General features: G+C 39.6%; 1 long non-coding RNA gene across 1 annotated transcript; it reads right to left on the reverse strand.

The window, feature by feature from the left end:
* Positions 1-11: 11 nt before the first annotated feature.
* LOC124529029 (uncharacterized) lies at positions 12-17,818 on the reverse strand. The gene is made up of 3 exons (XR_006966276.1): positions 17,640-17,818; positions 15,056-15,129; positions 12-39 (listed from the first exon to the last, which is right to left on the reverse strand). It is a non-coding gene; the product is annotated as an uncharacterized LOC124529029 (long non-coding RNA).
* Positions 17,819-18,888: the final 1,070 nt, after the last annotated feature.

The following is an 18,888-nucleotide window of genomic DNA, read 5'->3' on the forward strand; positions in this document are numbered from 1 at the left end:
GAAAGACAGGTACCATATGTTTTCACTCTTATGTGGATCCTGAGAAACTTAACAGAAACCCATGGGGGAGGGGAAGGAAAAAAAAGAAAAAAAAAAAAAGAGGTTAGAGTGGGAGACAGCCAAAGCATAAGAGACCCTTAAAAACTGAGAACAAACTGAGGGTTGATGGGGGGTGGGACGGAGGGGAGGGTGGGTGACGGGTATTAAGGAGGGCACCTTTTGGGATGAGCACTGGGTGTTGTATGGAAACCAATTTGACAATAAATTTCATATATTGAAAAAATAAAAAATAAATAAATAAAAATTTGCAGCTGACATACATTCTACCAATACTCTCCAACAATAATGCCAAAACACTTTCAAAGCCCAACAAAAATGTCCTTTGTACATCACCATTTCTATTCATATTCCAAGACTCTTTGTGTCTTATTGTTTGCATTAGATCCCTTCTAGGAGGGTAAGTGGAGTTATTGCAAGGAAGTTACTGAGGACAAGTGAAGAGAGAAAAATCCAGAAGTAGTAACTTGAACTCTCTAATGTCCAAGGAATGAATTTCCCAGCTGTACAACTATTGACCAAATACATGTAAATATTAGGTCATCATATGCTCCCTCCTGTTTCATAGCTGGGACCCCACGGATCATGACCCACGGGGAATCTCAGTGGAGATCCTTCCCTAAAGAAGTTAATATTACCCATTTCCAGCAAATTTGTCCACAGTCATGACAACTCAGGGTCATCCAAGATTGAATCCATTAATGATGACGCCTGGAAGATTATCATGCTTCCTTAAAGATCTAAACGGTCTACCAAGTGCTGCTTTAAGTGTCTGAAGACTAAGACAAGACCATTCATACTATTTAGATTTCAGTTCCTTAAGACTGTCTGCTTTTACTGCAGTTCACATAAAAGCAATTTTGTTTTCTCTGTTTGGGTCAGTTTTCCAGGTTTCTCCTCAAATAAATCTGGGTTCCTGGAACAAAAGCTTATAGAGACAGGATGAATAGTCTGAACTCTGACCTTTCCAGTTGAAAGAACATGATTTTTTTTTTAATCAGAGTCATAAAATTAGACCTGATTTCTAGAACAAAGCTTGGCAATGACTTCTCCAATCCTGTATCTTCAGAAATTGTACATTTGATGCCCAAATACAAAACCCACCTGAAAGGTTTTGTTTTAGGGTTAGCATTCCAAAGGAAAAAACTACTACGACTCCAAGAAAATCAGAGGATTGTTTCTCACTCTCAAAACTTGGAAAACTTGACAAAATTATACTTGGTCACTTGAAAGAAAAGATTTTCATTGGAAACCTGAGAAATATTCTTCATCAGAGATATCCTTCTGCTGGTTCTAAAAGAAAAATGGCAAAATATCCCTTTTAAAATACCTAGAAATAAGGCAATCCCTACCTAGAACACTGAACACTTTTTGCTCATCAGTGTCATTAGGGAGCATTGACCCAAACCTGGGAAGAAGGTGGGGAGAAGAAACCAAACAGCATTTCTCCTCCTCGCCCACTGTCCCACTAAATATGCTCTACAGATTACTAGCTATCAACTGTCCATCAAAGTCCTAACTGCCACAGCTTAGAACTACAAAATCATCAAACTACTCGATGACCAGGATTGGCTACACGGGTAACTGTGGCTCTCTGGAAAACTTCTGCTGTAGGAAAAATACACTCATAAATGCACACACACCCCACAATTTAATTCCCAATAAAGGCGGATATAAAGAATCATAGCCATGTTTTTCATGGAGAGTTTTGAATATAGAAAACCATGATTCTGCATTTAAAAATGAGGCATGAAGAAATAGCCTTAGTAGGTATTAGTTGACATAACACAATCAAACATATCTTAAAAAAATTTTTTTTAACGTTTATTTATTTTTGAGACAGAGACAGAGCATGAATGGGGGAGGGTCAGAGAGAAGGAGACACAGAATCTGAAGTAGGCTCCAGGCTCCGAGCTGTCAGCACAGAGCCTGATGCGGGGCTCAAACTCACGGACTGCAAGATCATGACCTGAGCCAAAGTCGGCCGCTTAACCAACTGAGCCACCCAGACACCCCTAACAACCAAATATATCTTAAGGGTCATTTCTGGATGGCACCAATTCATACCCATCTCTCCCTCCCTCATTCCTTTTATATGTAAGCATGTATTTCACAACCTGGCATTTTACATAAATCATGTTACATAGCATTTGTTATATGATCCTGTGAATCACATTTATAATATCACCATAAGATTTTACATAGAATAATCTTGTTGATGAATCACGTGGGGTCTCTGTGACTTGTTATGCTATGAGACCACAAGCTCTGTGTCGACAAGGAACTGTTTAAGCACCGTATAAATCTGTTAGTTATAATTTGATCTGAAGTCAGTGGACTAGGCAATGTGGCACAAATGTTTTCCATCTAAAAGAATTAAAAATTAAAAATAAATGTGGTACATAAGGGGTTAGATTTCAATTACATGGGAAATTATATGTAAATAATCTTGAATACATGAAATATGACTCTAATTTTTAAATGCAGTTAATTTTTATTGTCCACAATGGAAGTAATTAAGGTAAAATAATAATAATTAGTCTTCTTCCAGATTTTAAACAAAACGATTCTAATGCTTGGTTCAGAGTTTTCTGCAACATGGTTTTCAAGTCATGAGCTCATTACGACAGTGCTACTGGAGAGATATAAAATACAGTGTGTGCTAATACTCTTTTTCTCCCAGAGCGTCAAAACATCACGGTGGCACAGTAGCTGCCCCTCTCTCTGCCTCCCAGACTGTGGAGCCTAGATCCAACCTCCCCTTCCTCCAGGTGAATATGGAGGCATGGGGTCACCCAGCTAGGGTTTATTTTCCCAGCCTGCCTTGCAGCCAGAAGTCGCTTGCCAATGGATCTTGAGAAGCAGTGTGAACAACTTCTAAGTTTCTTGTTCAAAACAGCACACTGTCCATAACCATTCTTTCCTCTTTTCCACAAGCTTGTTTCATCCCTTCCCAAAAGCAATCCCCCAAGTATCTGGGGTCCTTTTTTTTGAAACAGTAGTTTAGCCTGTGGCCTAATAACACACAGCTTACATATAATTGTACCTGCCTCTGTTTCATATCCTTTAGGAGGACTGGCCTATATGTGTCTCCCTTAGTAGACCATATATTCCTTGGAAGCAATATGTGCTTCTCACCGTCCTTCCACTCTCTAGACTGAAAGTTCTGCCTGGCATATAGTAATAGCTGAATAAATGTCAACTGAATAGATAAACGGACCAGTACACTGTTTCATCTAGCATGGGTTTAACTAACTATTAAGGTAAATTCAGACTCTTCTCTATGCCTGAATTTATTTCAGAAATTTGAAAGCTTAACCATATTATCTGGGGTTCAACTTCAATACGTTTGGAAGGCTTAACTTCAAGCTTTATAACAATATACATTTAATTCACTATCGTAGGTCAAATTCACTTTTATTAAGCTATTTTTCACCTACCACATTGGCCACAGTGGGAAAATCTGATGGCGCTTAAGGTATATTTGATATGGTATTATGTAAAGTAATGCCTACTTTGGGGGATATTCCTTCATGCTTTATTTTTAACATAGAGTCATGGGTTTCAAATGTTGGAGAGACCATGGGCCGACAGGCACTCTCATCCCCTATGGGTAGGAACATGAAGCAGCATCATTTACTTTTTGTGAGTTTCTTCACAAATTTACTCAACGTTTATTTATTTTTGGGACAGAGAGAGACAGAGCATGAACGGGGGAGGGGCAGAGAGAGAGGGAGACACAGAATCGGAAACGGGCTCCAGGCTCTGAGCGGTCAGCCCAGAGCCCGACGCGGGGCTCGAACTCACGGACCGCGAGATCGTGACCTGGCTGAAGTCGGACGCTTAACCGACTGCGCCACCCAGGCGCCCCCTTCACAAATTTACTCAAAGACAACTGCACAAGGATGCTGAGGGGAGCATTACTGTAACAGCAAAATACTGGAAACAATGCAGACGCCCTTCAATAGAAAAGTTGTTTCTATGAATTGTTTATATCCTCAAAAAGGAATGCTCTGCTGAGAGTAAGAACATTGAGGTAGATCAATACATTCTTCTACAGAAATTGCTCTAAAATAGATTATTAAGTGAAAAAGAATAATACAAAAGGACATACTCCCGGATATGTTCTTTTCAAATGATATATCTAAGGGTATATAGTATATGCACAGGCCACTTTGGAGGACTACAGAAAACATTACAACTCTGGGAGGTAGGCTGGACCTGGACAGTATTTTCTGTACTATTTACATTTTACTTTTACTCTATACCACTTTTTTAAGTTTGAAAATAAGCATTTCACCACTTCTTACCAGTTGCAATGGCTAAAATCAAAAAAGCAGACAATAACAAGTGCTAGCCAGGCTGTGGAGAAATTGGAACCCTCATACAGTGGGGACACAAAATTGCGCAAGTACCTGGAAGCTCCTCAAAATGCTAAGCATAGAGTTACATATGAGTCAGCAATTCTGTTCCTAAGTATATATCCGGGAGAATCAAAACCACGTCCACACAAAAACATGTACGCAAACACTCATAGCAGCACTAGTCAGAAGAGGCAAAAAGTGGAAACCCAAATGCCCATCAACTGATGAATGGAAAAACAAAACGGGGTCTATCCCTACAACAGTCATAACTTGGCAATAAAAAGCATAAAACCCTGGCACCTGCTACAACATGGATGACCCTGGAAAATATTATGTTAAGTGAAAAAGCCAGACACAGAAAGCCAGATATTATACTGTTCCCATTCATGTAAAATATGCAGAATAGGTCTCCATAGAAACATGAAGAAGTTGAAAATGTTCAGAAACTAGATTATGGTATTAGTTGCATAATACTGTGAATACACTGAAAACTCCTGAACTTTATATAGTTTAAATGGGTGAATTTTATGTTATATGCAACATATCTCAATAAAGCTGTTAAAAATGGTTTTTAAAGTACTATCACATACATTATCTCATTCAATCGTTATATTTGTCCTGAGGAAAAACGGCTGTGAAGAGCAGATAACATATGACAAAACACAGAAGAGAAAAACAGCAATTACTTTAAAATCAAAGAATGTCTATAGTCATGAAGAGTGGGCATTTCCTGCTCAGAAATATTTCTATAGTACAAGAAAAAATTTACTAGGGGTTTGCCTCCCACAGCCCATCTGCCTATTTAGTGATTCATTCATTAAAGACTCTCACAATTACCCAGAAAATATTTGTGATGCACTCACTGAATCTCTAGGTGTTCCCTGTACATTCACAATCTAAGAGCTTTTGGGGTACAAAATGTTCAATCCATCATTCTTTCAACTTACACACTACTAATTGACTAAAAGGAAGGGGATTTTAGAACTTCGGTTAGTCCAGATTTTTAGAACCATTCAGAAAGAAGAAAATTCTATTTTTTGCAGATGATAACAACATTGATGCCCAGGATGATTCAAGGAATGTAGAACAATCTAAGAATTTGCGGCTGGTGCTAGAAAATCAATAGCAAAATAGCAAAATCTTATATAGCACATCCTCCCTAATAGTCATTGTTCTAGAAAATTACATATACTAATTTATCTAAATGCCATAGCAACCCATTACTAACTGTAGTTTACAGATGAGAATGTGAGGCTCTGAGTAAGTAGCTTGTCCAGTGTCTCACAGCTAACAGGTGGCAGAGACTGGTTTGGTACCGAACACCGATTCTGGAATCCCTGCCCTTGATCTATTCTACCCGCTCCTTATTGAAATCCCAGTTTGACATGGAAAAGAGACAATGTATTATTTTTTCTCTAATAATATTTTTAATGAAAATAAAGCTGAAAATCAAATGCATATAGTCACCCTGATTTTACCTTCCATCTACCTTCGTCTTCCTCAATCGGATTCACTCATATTGCATTTAGCACTTCACTTTCAACCACCACAGCAAATGTAATCACGGCCATGTTATCTGTGAGCTAGAAGGCTTGAATAAGTATCTGTGCTCTGTATTTTGATGGAAAATAAATCTGAAATATTAAAAAGTATACCTCTGAGGTTAAAGTACATAGGATATGTTAGAAAAACACAAAAATTATTGAAATCCCTTCTAGTTTTTACAGGAACAGTTTTAAATAATCATCCTCTTTATGCACTATGTCTAAAAATGATTGACTCCTCACAATTCTACAGAGACGAAGGTAGACTTAAATAGACAAAATATTGAGATATTGGGGCTGCATACTTCTTTAAAAAGGAGAGAGAATGGAACTCCTTGTTCCTTTTTCATTAAGATGAGATATTTGTCCATGAATTGCAAAATGTCTTCTTGGAGTAACATAGAGCTAGTCAATAGCCCAGTGGTAACAAAAGTAATTTACCTGCTTATATTTTAAGGTCTGAAGGTTTGGTTAACTTTAGCACTTACACTGTTTGAAAAAGAAAGCATAGGCAGGTGGCATTCACATAGTAACTTGTCCATAGGTACCCTAATGCGGTATGTCTTAAAAGAAGCAAAATATAGAGATAAAATGTCTAAAAAACAATGAAAAGCCTAAATCAAGAAGTAGGAGTCACTGGCTGAGAATCATTTGATTGTTTGGTGAGTTTCAGAAATTGCTAACTGTGAGCCCAGAGAATCCAGAGGAAAATATATTGCCTTCATTTTAATGATCCATAGAGTTGGTTCCAAATGTTCAACCTAAAGAAATAGAAAGCTATTTTCTTTGATAGTCATCTTGGTATATGCAATCCTTACAAATGTATAAAGGTGAAAAAGTGTGGTTTGACAGTTTCCTATAGGGAACATACCTCTTAAAGCTATAAAGACACTGGCGGCACACAGCTAACACTAGAGACAAAAACGTAACTTATTACGCTTCCTTTAAGGTCAACTGGAGAATTAATGTCTCTCCTTGCACAGCGTTGGTGGCATTATAAAATGATGTGACCACTATGTAAAACATGGAATTTCCTCAAAAAATTAAGAATATAACCATCATATGATCTAGCAATCCCATTGCTGCCTATATTCCCAGCAGCACTGAAATCAGCGTGTCGCTGAGGTAGCAGCACACTCTTGTTTATTGCAGCGTCATTCACAACAGCCAAGAGGTGGAAGCAACTTACGTGAACACAGCCAAATGAATAGTGCATCAATGTACACTCAGATATCCTCCTATCTCCCTTCTGTGTTCCCAATCAGCCCGTGAGGTCTGAAGGAAGGAAATCAGGACTTGCATTTCTTTGTATCTGTAGTACCCAATACAGTCATTCACACGTTCATTCAAAACTATTGGTTGAATCCTTCTATATCCTCAGTCCCATTTAGGTATAACAACCATCATTGTACAAAACATGCTTCTTCACCAAATGAATGCGTGGTGAACTTGATTATAATGATTCTGTTAAACTGGATTCAACACATTATAATAAAAGCTTAAATAGCACTTATTATATGGCCTAAACTGTTCTCAGCATCATTATAAGTTGCAAGAGAAAAAACTGAGGCACAGAGAAGTTAAGCCAGTTACCCAAGATTACACAGTTAAGGACTGGCGAGGCCAAGATATGAACATCGGCAGGCTCGTTCCAGAGTCTGCGCTCGTGACTACTCTACTGTGTTTGTTCCACAGGAATACTCTGCTAAGCTTAAGGGAAAATGATATTAATAATACCCTGCGCTTATCCTGTATGAGCTCAGGGGTTAGCAGGGAAGAGAGAGTTATAATCTGAAATGGTAAGTGCTGTAACACAGAAATAGCCAGAGAAGCACAGAGGAGGATTCAATTAATTTTATTTTAAAATACGCGGCTTCATGATGAGAAACATTTAGGGTCAGCCTTGGAGGAGAGGGAGAAACATAAAGGAGCCAGGAGGAAAGAGAGGAAGGAGAGAAGAAGAAGTAGGAAGAAGAGACAGGGGAGAAGAGAAGGAAATGGTGATGAGACTGGAAGAATTGCCACCAGGGATAGAAGAAGAATGGAAAATCAGCATCGTTGGGGACTGCCGGGGAGCAGCCGTGAGCACCAGACCCACGTCTCGGGCCCCAGTCAGAGGTGGAGCAATTTTCTCCCCAGTAGAAGCCCGGCTGCCAGTGGCAGGAGCCCTACCGCTGCCTCCATCAGCCCTGAGGAAGCCACAGGTGGTCATGGGGAGCAGAAATGGTGCAAAGCCTGCTGCTGAAGCATCGGTGGTCCTTGGGCCACACTCGCCCACCTGAAAAATGCAACACCTGCCCTGAAATTCCTTAAGTAAAAGCCTAGGGTTTAAGGGGAAGAGGTCGAAATGGCAAACAAATGAATAAAGAGAAATTTTCAGAGTGAACCACATTCTGAATAATTGGCCATGAGATTCAAAGAAGTGTCAACCCAGACACAGACATGCATGCCAGAAACAAGTTCTTGAAATAGTCTTAGTTTAAACATAAAGAGAGAGAGGGAGAGAGAAGGACAAAATACTTACCAAAAAAAAAACAAAAAAAAAAAACAACGAAGGAAGCTCCAAGAAAATGTGGAAAATGTTTGTGGAGAATAACAAGAGAGGCTCAAGACAGAGGTGGAGGCCAAGGTGAGAGCCATTTTTTCAGCTACAGATGCCACAGTGGACTAAGGACCTGGCAAGCAGCTCGAATACCAGTCCATTCATAAGTAGCAGAAAAAGGCAAAGATCTTCAGAGAACCTTGGTTGCAACATGCATAGGAGATAGAAGGATTCTTGTGATAATATAGCCATAAATCTCAACTGATCGGTTAATCCTCAGTGACAAAACCGTGTGCGGTCCTGATCTTAAGGAGGTCAGTGCTTTTCACACAGTAGATTCTCACTAAACATTTGTGGATGGAGAATGGACAAAAATGGATGGAAGGAGGGATGAAGGGAAAGAGGGAGAAAGGGAGGGAAGAGACAGCAATGAGGACCATACAGGAGATGATCACGGGTAGATTGCTAAGAGATAAAACTAAAAGGTAAGAAGGAAAAAACTTCTGCTGAAGAAGTTGAAGTATGATGCCTATGTATTAGGAAAGAAGTTCAAAATCAACTCAGAGTTTGAACAACAAGGTGAATAAAACAATTTAATCAATGGCATGGCCTTATTTTGGAAATGGGATCAAAGAGGTTTGGAGTTACATCCCATAGGAACTTCTTGTCACTTGAGAGTAGATGGCCTTGAAACGTATTACACACAACATGCTAAAGGCTTTTACATTCCTGACAACCACTGTTTTTTCACTTTGTTTGATAATATGCAGTCAAAACTGGACTTGGCATTCCCTCATGTTCATGAGAAGAAAGGAAGGAAGGAAGGAAGGAAGGAAGGAAGGAAGGAAGGAAGGCAAGCTATACTGAACATAAACAGAAGATATCTGGTGTTAGTAAAATTCTAGAAAGAAAGCCATGCTGGGGCGCCTAGGTAGTGGGTTGAGAGTCCGACTTCAGCTCAGGTCATGATCTCACCGTTTGCGAGTTCGGGCCCCACACTGGGTTCTGTGCTGATAGCTCAGAGCCTGGAACCTGCTTCAGATTCTGTGTCTCCCTCTCTCTCTGCCCCTCCCCTGCTCACGCTCTTTCTCTCTCTCTCTCTCTCTCTCTCTCTCTCTCTCTCAAAAATAAACATTAAAAATTAAAAAAAAAAAAAAAGAAAAAGAAAGCCATGCCATGGTTTTAGACCTTTATCTTCAATATCTGGAATAACAAATAAAATCTGATTGGCTTCAGCTCAGGACTACAAAATATAACAACATCAACACCCACTACGTTAGATAACACCGACATGCCAGGGACTTTGCTACATTGCTTTTCATGCCTTCGCTCATTTCGCCCTCACGGCAATTCTGTGAGGTAGGTACTAGTATTACTGTCCCTGTTTTAAAAGTTAGATATCTAACAATCACCAAGATTACCAAGCAGAAAGATTAAGAAAGCTGACCCTGAGTTACCTCGCTCAAGCCAAAATGGTCCCTCATCTTATGAATAAGATAAAGTATAAAATATTAGAAGACACTCAGGATGGAGAAAGCTCTACCAATAGCTCACATTCCATGAGGTGAAACATGGCAGCAAGCATCCTGCTGCCTTCAGTCACTAGGCAACACCTGCTGAGTGCTGAAAGCAGGCCCAATATTCCAAGCGAACAGAAGCAAGAATGGAGGTAAACAAGGTCTCAACGTTGTCCCAGTACCTCCTTTAGTGGACACATCACCACCACCAACTCCCAAGTCAATATAAAGCTAATCAGTCATTTCATCTTAACCAACTTCAATTCAGACTCAAGCCCACTATGACCACAGACATTGAATTTCAGTTTTATGCTCATTAGAAATAATTTTATAAATGAGGCATACATAAAATCAAACTAATCCATAAGAGACAAAAGCCTTCCAACTATAAGTTCTCATGGACTCATTGTAACTTATGATATTGCTTTTCTGGAATATGTGAAACTGGAAGGATGTCACTTAGAAACCATTTGAGAAATGTTATATTCAAAACTGTTGATTCTCACATCCATTATGATGGCTTCTATCAAAAACCCAGACAATACTGTAGTGCCTGGGTGGCTCAGTCGGTTAAGCGTCCGCCTTCGGCTCAGGTCATGATCTTGTGGTTCATGGGTTCGAGCCCCGCTGTGCTGACAGCTCAGAGCCTGGAGCCTGTTTCAGATTCTGTGTCTCCCTATCTCCCTGCCCCTCCCCTGCTCGCTCGCTCGTTCTCTCTCTCTCTCTCTCTCAAAAATAAATAAACATTAAAAAATTAAAAATTAGGGGCACCTGGATGGCTCAGTTGGTTGGGTGTCTGACTTCGGCTCAGATTATGATCTCACAGCTCGTGAGTTCGAGCCCCGCGTCGGGCTCTGTGCTGACAGCTCAGAGCCTGGAGCTTGCTTAAGATTCTGTTTCCCTCTCTCTCTCTACCCCACCTCCACTCATGCTCTGTCTCTCTCTGTCCCAAAAATAAATAAACATTTAAAAAAAATTTTTTTAATTAGAAAAACAGAAAATATCAAGTGTTGGCCAGTTGGCGAAGAAATCAAAATTCTAAGTGACTATCGGTGGGATTGTAAGATGGTACAACCACTATGGAAGACAGTCCGGAGATTCCTCCAAAACTTAAAAATAAAATTACCATGGGAACCAGTAATTCCATTTCTGTGTGTGTATCCAAAGGACTTTAAAGCAATGCCTCAAAGAGGTATTTGCACCACCATGTGCATAACAGCATTATTCACCCTAGCCAAGAGGTGGGAGCCACCCAAATATCCATCAACAGGTGACTGGATAAACTGGCGTGACATATACACATAATGGAATATCACGTGGCCTTAACATGAAGGAAATCCTGTCACGTGCCGCCCCCGAAAGGCATTATGCCAAATGAAATAAGCTAATCACAAAATGACAGCTCCCATATGATTCCACTTATACAACATATCCAAAGTAGTCAAAGCCATAAAAAAGAAAGTAGAATGCTGCTTGCCAGGCACTGAATGGAGAGGGGAAATGGTAAGCTGTTTCATGAGTCTCAGTTTTGTGAGATGAAAAGTTCCAGGGATGTGTTGCACAACAACGTGCATGTACTTAAAAATAGTGAACCGTATGCTTCAAAATGGCTAAGACAGCAAAGGCATGCACACACATCACCGGAAGGTAAAGCTTCCATACTGTTTGGGGTTCTGTTTTGTTTTGTTTTGTTTTGTAACATTGTCTTAGAGATTTTAAGGAATACATCTAAACTATGAATTGCTGGAGGTCAAGGAGGAATAAAAAAGGAAAAAAATATTTTTAAAAATTGAATGACTGTCCATAGAAGAGAAAACAAATCTGTTTTGTGTTTATTAGGAAGCCAAAGCTAGACAGAAGAGTCAAGGAGTTGGGTTAAGGTTTATTCAGTAAAAGGCTTTCGGAAAACCAGACCTGGCCAACAGAATGGGTTTTAAGTTAGTAAGCTCCTGGTCACAGATTCATTCAAGCAAAGGAAGACCTGTATCTATCAGCATTTGTTACATGGGATTTTTCCCTGACCGGAAAGTTTTCGTCCATTAACTCTAAGATCTTTCTAGTCCAAATCCCATGATTCTATGTCAAAAGAATTCAAGTAAACAGAGACAGTGGTAACCTTTGATCATCCAGGAAAATCATTCACAAGCCAAACCAAAAAGATTGACAGTTTTCATTACATAAAAAATCTTCTCCATATCCACACCAAAACAAACCAAACAAAAACTATTACCGCAAACAAGATTAAAAAGCCAGCAATGAAATACAAAATAAAATTTGCATTCATTTAACACAAATGGCCCAGTAACCTCATTGCACAACAGTTTTACAAATCACCAATGATAACAAAAAAATTAAATCCACAATTTTTAAAAAGACTCAAAAAACACTGACGGGAAATCACAAAAGAAGAACGCCCATAGCCAATAAATAAATGTTCATATTTGCAACCATTTCCTTCTAACGCAATGGTATGCAGATATTGGGGCACCTGGGTGGCTCAGTTGGCTAAGCGTCCAACTCTTGATTTAGGCTCAGGTCATGATCTCACAGTCGTGGAATAGAGCCCCACATTGGGCTCCACTCTGAGCGTGGAAACTGGTTAAGATTTTCTCTCTCCCTTTTTCTCAGCCCTTCCCCCACTCATGCATGCTCTCACTCTCTCTCTCAAAATAAGTAAATAAACATTTTTTTAAAAAATAGTAAGCAGATATTAAAATAAGATAGTTCTTGGGGCGCCTGGGTGGCGCAGTCGGTTGAGCGTCCGACTTCAGCCAGGTCACGATCTCGCGGTCCGGGAGTTCGAGCCCCGTGTCAGGCTCTGGGCTGATGGCTCAGAGCCTGGAGCCTGTTTCCGATTCTGTGTCTCCCTCTCTCTCTGCCCTCCCCCGTTCATGCTCTGTCTCTCTCTGTCCCAAAAATGGAAAATAAACGTTGAAAAAAAAATTTAAAAAAATAAAAAAAAATAAAATAAATAAAATAAAATAAGATAGTTCTTTCTTTACTGATACGTAATAATCTATGAGATATGTTGAGAAGTGAAAAAAGCAGAGCCAAACAAGATGTATAGCACGCTTCTGTTTGTGAAAGAAAAATAAACACACGTGTGTGCACGCATGCATGCACGCACGTAGACACACACGTGTTTGTTCACCTGCATCCTTGCATGTATATGAATAATTATTTTAGGAAGACCACTAGAAAAAATGGTAACATCCAGTGGTTGCCTTCTAAGAGTTACTGATGGTTGTGTGGGAAGCAGGTATTGGAGGTACATATAATTTTCACTGTATAATATTTTGTTTCTTTAACATTTTGAACCATGTATACTTATTCAAGGCGTAAATAAATAAATTTTTGTTAATTTTCGTACCTCTCGCAAATCAAAAAGATGCACAATGAACTGAGAATTTTTTTCTTTTATTCTGTCTTTTTAATAAAAATAGTAGGAAGAATAATAACCCAGAGGCATCCAGTATCCAGGCAAATAGGCACTCTTGTCCACTGCTAGCACTCATGTAACTTGAGACAATCCTTCTGGAGGACAACTGGCAAGATAAATGAAGGACTTAAAGTGTGTACACCCTTGGGGCGCCTGGATGGCATCTGACTTTGGCTCAGGTCATGATCTTGCTGTTTGTGGGTTCGAGTCCTGCATCAGGCTCTGTGCTGACAGCTCAGAGCCTGAAGCCTGCCTCAGGTTCTGTGTCTCCCTCTCTCTCTGCCCCTCCCTCTCTCTCTGCCCCTTCCCCACTCGTGCTCTGTCTCTCTCTCTCTCTCTCTCTCTCAAAAAATGAATAAACATTAAAAAAAATTTTTTTTAATGTGCATATCCTCTGCCTTGGCCTCAATCATTCAGATCCTAGGAATTTGTCTTTAGGAAATAACCAAGGTCTAAAACTAAGGTGGCATGACATTTATTACAGATTTAGAAACAACACAAATGCCTTTTAATAAGAAATTTAATTTTGTAAATCATGTACTTCTACATACAGTAGAGCTTTATGCAGCCAAAAAATTATGGTGGAGAAGAATAATGGGACAAGACAAAGTACAAAACTCCAAAATAATATGTGCAAATGAACTATCATTTTATTTTGTAAAAGTTTATATGCACACGAAAATTCAGAAAATGCAGGTAACTAAGTTCTCTTCCCCAGCTCTACTGAGATGTAATTGACATCTAATATTGTGTAAGTTGAAAGTGTACAATGGGATGATTTCATACAGGTATACGTAGCTAAGTTTTAATTGTTTCCTTTAACAGGTATTGTTGAATGGTGGGGGGATGGGAACTTTTTCTCTTGCTTTCCCCACGTTCTGGCACTTCTCTGCATTAAATGCAGTACAATTGTTAGGAGGATGGGCTTAGAAGTCAGGCTGCTGGGATTCAAAAGCCTATGCTGCTACTTGCTACTTTGTGCAAGTTACACAACCCTTCTGTGCCTCCATTACTATGCTTCACTTTCCCATCTATGAAATGGGGTAATAATACTTACTACCTCAAAGGGCTCCTGTGAGTTCAAGGGGTTAATAGAAGCATACCGCTTAGGAGAGTACCTAGAATATAGCATCTACTAGTGTTGCTGTTTCTTTTAGAATTAGGTGGGAAATCTTTCAAAAACTCAAGTTTATGATCTAGGATAATTTCAACTTTTACTTTATATCATGTTGCTAAGAATAAAAAAAATGTGTAAGTTTTAGAGAACAATGAATGAAAAAATATATTTAATAGAGGAATCTTGCAGTGGAATGACTGCTATTAATTTGGCCTTTCAAATTAAAGAGGTTTAAAGAGCCTTTATATTATTCACGCCCTTAAACAAAATCAAACAAACAAGCTGAGATGAGGCTTCTGCAATGGGATCTCCTAAGAGAGAACCTTCTCATTTGGAAACCCAATCACAGATTCACAAGCAAGGTATGTTTTTCTATTTAACTGGTGGGAGAGCAGGCTCAAAAAACAAAAACAAAAAAGAAATGCTCTAGGGATGTTCTATAAGTAAAAAGAAACAACAAAAAACTTTTACCAACCTGTGGGAGACCGTGATCAGGACAATCCTACTTAAATGAGAAATCTGTTGCTAGGATTCCAACGTCTCAAAAATCTGCAGGACAACAGGGGACTGATGAGGTAGGCTTGGCAAAAAGAATCACAGCCCATGAGGATCACGACAATACATTATGCTAAGAAACCCAGTTCAGGACTATGAAAAAACCTGCAGATGTTTTATTAGCTATCATCTATCCCCCAAATAACACAATCATGAAAGACAAGGCTTTTGTCTGGTGAAGGAATGGCCAAAGTATATAATTTGCTCACAGCCTGCTTTTTAAATGTTTTATTTTAGTCAAGGTTTAAATGGTCCAATGGCCCATTAGAACCCGGAACTCATTTCGGTTTACACTTTCTTTGTTTCTTTTGGAGCTTGGCTTTGCCTCTGTATAGAAAGCAGCAAGCTGCCCAAAAGTGCAACAATTCTTGAACCTTCTGGCCCAGGTTGTAAGGCCCCCACCCCAGGGGATCAGGAGTGATGAACTGGGTCAGGTGCCAGGAAGCAGCAAGCTGCAGTTCCTTTGAAGTTTTCCTAAATTAACCTTGTTATAGCAGCTGAGGTGGTCACAACTTGGCATTTGAAGGCATTGGGACCGTCTCCAAAGGCAGCTCAAGGGGAAATGCCCTACGGTGACCCTTGGAATCTTAGCTGCCACTCTGGTCTTGGCAAATCATGAAGATGGAATTAACACTGGATTATGCCTACTTCTTTTTCTGCGTCTCCCTTATACATAATAACCCCTCACAACCCCGTGCAAGCAGTCAGGCTTCTTACGTGGCCAGCTGGCTGTCCAAGGAAGGCCAGGGAAATGCTTCATTATTTCAACACAAGTTTGTCTTTCCTAAAGTATCCCTATGCTCCAAAATAACTTCTCAGTTCTACAGCCATTTAAAATTCCCATTCCTGCACTGATAGGAGCTGGTGTGCTACGAGCAAAACAATCTGATTCAAAAGCTTCATGCTAAGTTGGAAATTAAGTAAACGGTCTCTGTTTTAAAATGGGAGGGATAACCCAATTATCCCAAATGAATATATAATAAACAGAATGTGTAGAAGAAAATAATTATGTAAGGGGGAGGCATCCAGCAGAGGACAGAGGTATCCTTGTGACTCCAAGAAAACCAGGATGAACATGCCATCACTTGGTGGAGACAGCTACACATGACCTGAGCATTCTAGAATATAATATGAAGAAGAGAGAAATCCTAACACATGGGAGAGCAAAACTTATCATGTCATTGTTTTGGGTTTTTTTTCACCTACTCAGTTCCTTTTGTCTTAATTAATTTAGCACGTAATGGACAGTGGTTAAGGGAAAAGATTCAGAACCCAGTGAAGAGGGTCTCAAATTCCCATTCTACCACTTCCTAAATGCAAGGTCTTTGAACTATAAAATGGGGATAATGTGAGCCTCATTAAACAATTATTAGAATTAAATCTAACTATGTGAAGTGTGCCTGACACATGAATGTGCCTAAGATGTGGGAGATGATGATGATGATGACGATGACAGTGACGATGACAATAATTAACAGTTATAGGGCACCTGCTATGTGTAGTCCCAGGTGCTGGAAACGGCATATATTTCTCATCACAGGTAACATAAAATAAAGCAGAAGAGACAGACATGCACTGAGTATTTATACTATGTGATGGTGCCATACATTTGATTTGGGTTCAAGGTGCAGGATAATGTGATGGCCAATGACATGGGTTCTTGAGTTGGACTGCCTGGTCCAAATCTTGGCTCCACTCCTTGAAAACCATGTTATTTGGAACAAGTCACTTAGTCCCTTAATGCCTCAGTTTCCTCAACTATAAAACGGGGATGTAAGAGAACTTATCTCATTGGGTTGTTACGAAGACTGAAAGAATCAGTACATGTAAAGTACCTAGAACAGTGCACAGGCTATGGCAAGTGCTCCACACCTGAATGCTACTTGTTATATACATCCCATGTAATCACATATACACAGACAAAATCAAGGAAACCCTATATGAAAATCCTGAAAGTAAAAATTATTTTTAATTTTTATCGAAGAAATAACCATGGTTTCTTACTCATAACCAGAATGACTTCAATTAGCAAATACAAGCAAGTTCTTAGTGCTTTGGAATTATATTGTCAAGACTATGAAATCTTGATCCTATTCCAACAGAAAAAAATCATACACAATCCGTGACAACAACATATCAATTACTTTTTTAATTTAATGACTCATACTTTTTTTACAATATAAATTAACTGCCCTGATAAGGCTACTACCCTATGAACTTGAGCTGGCTATTTATGGAAGCAATTTAATAATTGAAATAAAAATGTAAGCCTGGAAGAAAAGAAGCATAGCTTTATAAAATCGTATTTAAAAAGTTACTTATTATACCTTGAAGAAACTTACATTTTCAGATTTTATCTTTCTTAAAAAAAAGAAAACTGTGAACAGACTTTCAGAGTAAACTGCAGCAGTGAATAACGGGGATGTAATATATAAGGTGGAGAGGGCAGTTCTGGGCATCTTCTGCCCCTCCTTATAATTCCACATACCTGGTTTGTTTCATACCTTCCATTCACAGTGGGCCCATTTAATTATGACATGCAATTTCTTTTTCCGATCAGTGGGAAACAGAATTTTCTACTAATGTAGGTACCTGCTGCAGTCTATCAAGACATAACCAGAGATTTAACCTCTATCTGGTTCTTGCAACTGCATAATGAAAGTGGCGATGTAGACACCTTCTTTTGTCTCCCTAATGAGGGAAAGAGGAGGATTATGAAGGTTAGTAGAACTCAAAGGCCCTGCAACTTAATCTCACTGTGATTCCCTGGCTATTATTCCATTATCCATTATTCAGGATGAAATTTAATCAGTATTCCATTACAGGCAAGCCATGGCCGAGCCATGGGATTGGTGTAAACTCTTAGAGAATTTTATAGAAGTCTTGTGCAAAAACTCATGCGGGGCGGGTTGGGGGAAGCTCCTGGGTGGCTCAGTCAGTTGCGTGTCCACCTCTTGATTTCAGCTCAGGTCATGATCTCATTGTTCATGGGTTGGAGCCCCACATCAGACTCCATGCTAACTGTGCGGAGCCTGCTTGGGATTGTCTCTCTCCCTCTCTCTCTGCCCCTCTCCTGCTCACACAAACTCTCTCAAAATTAAAAATTAAAAAAAAAAAAAAAACTTATGTGGGGAGCAAGCATTGGCAAGAAGTCACAGAGACCAGTGATGTCTCAAACCTCTTCCCATGTGGCTTCCCTGTGCTAGGCCTCCCCGTGGACCCTACAAGCAGCTGTTCCATTGTCCACACTGCTCTAGGTGCCTGGCCAGCCAAGCCCAATCCTTCTAAGGACTTAAACTGTAAAACCTTTTTTCAAAAACCACATATGCACCCACGTTTCTGGCTGCTAACCAATTGCTTAGGAGCAGAGGAAAAAGGCACAAGGAACAAGTGTGCCCCTCACCCTTGGGTGACTCAGCAGGTGACTTCCTGGAGAAAAGAGGCAAGTAAAATGTCTTTTATGATTCTTTTTATACAAAGATTCTTCTCACTGCAGTTTGGCTAGACAGAGAAAATTGAATCTATTTAATTTAATGACCTATTAAAAATTGTGTGAGCATGGTCTCAGAGATAAAAGGACAAATCAGGATGAGCGTCTCACCGGGGAACACTTGTAGGGATGCCTGCGGTGCTATGCTTCATGCTTTTGACCATCACATCATCACATGTCCGTGAAACACAGGTAACCTAGTTCCTCTTGGTGATGTCAAGTCATTCAATATGAGATATTGCTTCCTCGAACCTACTGGACCT

This window comes from Lynx rufus, unplaced genomic scaffold (genome assembly GCF_022079265.1).
Source record: "Lynx rufus isolate CCGP_SWC_20201006 ecotype Redwood Valley unplaced genomic scaffold, mLynRuf1.p SCAF_6, whole genome shotgun sequence".
In the NCBI taxonomy this organism is placed as follows: Eukaryota; Metazoa; Chordata; class Mammalia; order Carnivora; family Felidae; genus Lynx; species Lynx rufus.